A 5,106-nucleotide genomic window follows, 5' to 3' on the forward strand; every position below is an offset into this window, starting at 1 on the left:
TCTCCTTTACTCAGAGTCAATACGACTCATCTCTATTTTTCATCGCACATCTACAAGCATCGTTCTACTTCTTCTTTATGTTGATGATATGGTCATTACTAGATCTAGCAAGATACCCATCCAAGAACTTAAACAACAATTACAAACCTCATTTCATATAAAAGATCTTGGTAATTTGCATTATTTTCTTGGCCTAAAGGTTTATTCTACTTCCAAGAGAATCTTTCTTCATCAACATAAGTGTGCGATATACCTTATTTTATGGCGGACATTCAACCAGCTAATCCGATTGATACTCCTCTACCTCTTGATCGAGGTTAATGTTAAATATCGTTGAGATGAGGGTGACATACTGACATATCTTTTATTGTATCAGCAGTTTGTCAATAGTCTTAATTATTTGACTATTACTCGACCTGACATATTATTTGTTGTTCAACAAGTAAGTCCGTTTATGAACTCTCCTCGCTACCTTCACTTGACAGTGGTTCATCGCATAATTCACTATTTGATAGATACTCTAAACGAGATCTCTTCTTTTTCATTGGGACAATTCTTCAATTGATTGCTTATAGTAATGGAGATTGAGTTAGATTATTCACGAAATTTAGTATTCAAATATAAAAATTTCTTATATGTCGAGATTCCCTCTAGTAGGACACACTCACTGAGAACTTGCCTTTTTAATATCTCTATTTATAATTTTTTCACTTTTCATGATTGTGTACTGACTTTTAGCGGAAAAATATGTTCATTCAAAGTTTACTTTATGGTTGAATCATCCATGCTATTATTTGATACTTAATAATAGCATGACAGTGTGACACGCTCTTCATATTTGCAAGACTATCATCAATATAACACACATAAGATTCAAACAATGTCTTGGCATCATTATCCATCCACAAATACCTTTTTACTCAATTGTGTATATAATCTGCTTTTTTTTTTCACGGAATGTATATAATCTGTTGATGATTGATTTTTGGAAATAAGTACCGCTGATAGGTATGCCCATGGTCAGAGTGAACCGTTGTTTTATTAAAATTAGAGTTTGATGTCTTTTACCTCCTACTCATCTCACTCGCAATACACTTAAAATGATTACTTTACCTTTTTACTTTATATAAAAAGTTGAATTGTTTTTTTTACTTTTCACTTTTCACAAAAACATTCGAAACTAGCAAACTTTTTAGTATTTTTGAAACTTTGGAAGCACAGGTAAGTTTTCTTTTCAAACTTTCTGATTAATTTAAAACGTAATTTTCAGCTTTTAAAATTCTTTTCGAAAATTTCGAATAATACAAAACTTCCAAAATAGTCGATTCAAAAGAATTTCAAAAGTTTCGAGCAATTTGAAACTTCAAAATAAGGAATTCAAGACTTTTCAAAAGTTTCGAACAACACGAAACTTTCGAAACTCACTTTTTTTAAAACTTTCAAATTAAATGAAACTTTCGAAACTCATTTGTTAAAACACTCAAAACTTTCAAAATAAATGAAAGTTTCGGACTTTTGAAAATTTTAAAAATTTCATATCTTTCTTAATTTTCAAATATTTTTTGTTAATAAAAATTATTGATAGGTTAATTAATATGTTAATTTTATATTGACTAGGATCAGAGGTGCGAACATAGAGATTATTAGCACTATCCCTTGCAACATAGGAAATAGAGATGAAAGAGTTTTATCCACAACATCTTATCGACGAGTGAATAAGGCTAATTGTCCACCTCTTCAATATCGTTGTAGTCGTGGTTTCAGGTCTCATAATTTGATAAAGATATTCAGGAGGCTCAACAGGATGTTCAGAAGTTTGAACAGATGGACTATGAGAAAATTGAAAGTAGATAGTGAAAGAGTAGGTTTAGCATCGTAGATTCCCTAGAGGGCCTTTAGTGACATTGGTGTTGATACATTATGAACACCACATAGCTCGGAGGATATGAGAAGAATATGTATATTTTAATTAATTACTTTTTTAATTAAAAGTAAGCATATTATATTTAGTATATTTTTGTAATTAAATTTAATACATTATTTTATTGTTATATTTTTTAATTATTTGTAGGATCGTGGTATGTTGAAGATGATCACACACTGCTTGAAACTGAAGAAGTTTGTTGGAGTAGTACTACCAATATAACATTAGATTCACGAATTTGGACGGATTGATACATTTGTCTTTAGCTTATTTAACGATGGTCGACGCTGGTCTTTGTAGAAAATTGGCATAAAAAGACTAGTTACTAGCTTGTTTCATATGTCATTTGGAGAAATGATGATCACATTGGACGATGTCACGACTCTTTAATAAACATAAATACTAATAATGTTGTTATTGCTGCCTATGAGCTGCTGGGAATAACATTTAAGAAGCAATTGTTGTGCGCAATATAGACCGCAGTGGTTGTGTGATCTATACAAAAGTCTCATTCAAACTAACTAGTTTCAATGTGCTGCAAGAACATATGAGTCACACAATCACTGTCGTCTATATTGCGCACATTTATTAAAATTTATCTCAATAGTTGTTTCTTCCAATGTTGCTCCCACCAGCTCATGGGGAACAATCACAACATATTAGTATTCATATTTATTAGTGCACTGAAGAACCTACCTCAGAAGAATGTGCACGAGAGTCGTGACATCATCCAGTGTGAACGTGATCTCTCCGAATGACATATGAAACGAGCTGTTAAGTAGTCTCTCTATGTCAAATTTTTACAAAGACCAATGCCAACCATTATCAAATAAGTTGAAGAAAAATGTACTAATCCAAATTCTTGAATCCAACGTTAGTACTTCAACAAACTTTTTAAGCTTCAAGTTGTGTGTGATAATCTTCAACATACCACGATCCTACAAGTAATTAAAAAATATAATAAATAATGTACTAAATTTCATTTAAAAAATGTATTAAATATAATATATTTATTCTTAATTAATTTGAGTCACGTGGTGTTTATACTTTGTCAACACCAATGTCACCCAGGGCCCTCTAGAGAATCCACGTTGCTGCTCTTCAATGGTCTTTTCCTCAGCTTTCTCATAGTCCATATATTCAGACTCTTGAACATTCTCGTCAAGTTCATGAGACCTGAACCTACGTCTACGACTATGTTGAAGAGGTGGACATTGGCCTCATTCATTTTTCGATAAGATGCGGTGGATGGAACTCTTTCGCTTAAGTTACGAGCGATAATGCGGATAATTTTTCATTTTTGCATCTCTGGTCCTAGTCATTATAAAATTAACATATCAATAATTTTATTAAAAAGAAATTGAAAATTAAAGAAGATTTGAAATTTTCAAAAGTCTCGAAATTTTCATTTTATTTGAAAGTTTTGAATGTTTAGAAAAATGAATTTCGAATGTTTAAAAAAATAAAGTTTCATTTAATTTCGAAAGTTCTAAAAAAGTGAGTTTCAAAAGTTTTGTGTTGCTTGAAACTTTCGAAAAGTTTTGAATTTCTTATTTCAGAAGTTTCAAATTGCTCGAAACTTTCTAATTTTTTTGTAAAGCTGAAAATTGTGTTTTGAATGTTTCAAATTAATCAAAAAGTTCGAAAAAAAAAAAAAAACTTACTTGTGCTTCGGAAGTTTAAAAAATGTTGAGAAATTTGCTAAAGTTTCGAATGTGAATGAAAAGTAAAAAAAAAAATATCAACTTTTTATATATAATAAAAAAGGTAAAATAGTCATTTTAAGTATATTGGGGCAAGAGGTATTGGTGGGGGGTTGGGAAGTAGAAAACTCTTGATATTATTGTGATTGGGTCCAAGGCCAAGACATTGATCCAGACTCTTGAATATTCTATCATACGCTCATATGGAGTTGGATTTTTTCGTTGTTAGGAAATCACACATTTGACGCAGTCACACATTGCAAAGCATCTGATTAAGATCAGACGGCTCACAGTTCATCTACATAATCATAGTTAAAAATTGAAAATGATAATCTGATGCCCTGCAATGCGTTTCTGTGTCAAATGCATGATTTCTCAAGAAATCCCAATTTGTCTTTATATAGTGTCATGACTTCCAATATTTTAGTCACTATTGAAGTTGTATTGGTATTCCACATTGTGAGGGTTCTTGGACCGTTGGATGTATATATGTGATTTGACCCCTCATCATTTGCTACCTTTTGAAAATGAGATCCAAGCCTATTTAACAACTATGACTACTACTAACATCATTTATTTGATGATGACTGTTATATTTCATTATCTCTCAATTTGATTTTCATATATTTTTAAGAGAGAGGGATGAAAATTACTTTCATAATAAGAGAGAGAGTAATAATTGAGGAACTATAATTTGATAGATAGAAAATATTTAAATATTGTTTATATAATATTGGTACTATATGAGCTAGTTCAACCAAACACCACTTTGAGTTTGCATAGTTTTCCGAAAATATTACAACAGATATGCGTGAATAATTTATTGCATCTATGAGTGAGGGTCCAACTTCATCACCCCTTTTAAGATTATAATCAATGAATGTTTCTATATTCTCATTCCAGAGTGCTTTCATGAAGCTTTTTCGTGTGTCCTCTCCTCTAAAGCTAATGAACACATCGTAATTGTAATCATAGTAAGACATATTAATGAATATTATAATTATCTACCACCCTTTATTTTCTTCTTTTAATGGCTTGGAAACACAACATTAACATGTTGCATTATTATATATATACATCTTCGTGGCCTAGATTAATACATCCACAACAAGAAAACAAGCATTTTGTGAGGGCCAAAAGCCCTCACAAAGAGGTATAATCAGCCACAAAAGTGGATTTTGTGAGGGCTTTTGGCGGCCACAAAGAAGCTGGTCACAAAATTTTGTGAGGGCTTTTGCAGTCACAAAAGTCTGCCTTTGTGAGGGCATAGGCCGCCACAAAGGACAAACTGATTTTAAAAAAATCAGCTTTTGTGAGGGCTCAGACTGCCACAAAATCCCTCCTTTGTGAGGGCTTAGGCCGCCACAAATGACCTCCAGATTAAAAAAAAAAAATTTGTGAGGGCTTACGCCGCCCCAAAATATTACGTATATTAAAAAATTAATTTTTTTAAATTCAAAATTAATTCTGTATTATAAT

The sequence above is a fragment of the Cicer arietinum genome, chromosome 7 (genome assembly GCF_000331145.2).
Source record: "Cicer arietinum cultivar CDC Frontier isolate Library 1 chromosome 7, Cicar.CDCFrontier_v2.0, whole genome shotgun sequence".
Lineage (NCBI taxonomy): Eukaryota > Viridiplantae > Streptophyta > Magnoliopsida > Fabales > Fabaceae > Cicer > Cicer arietinum.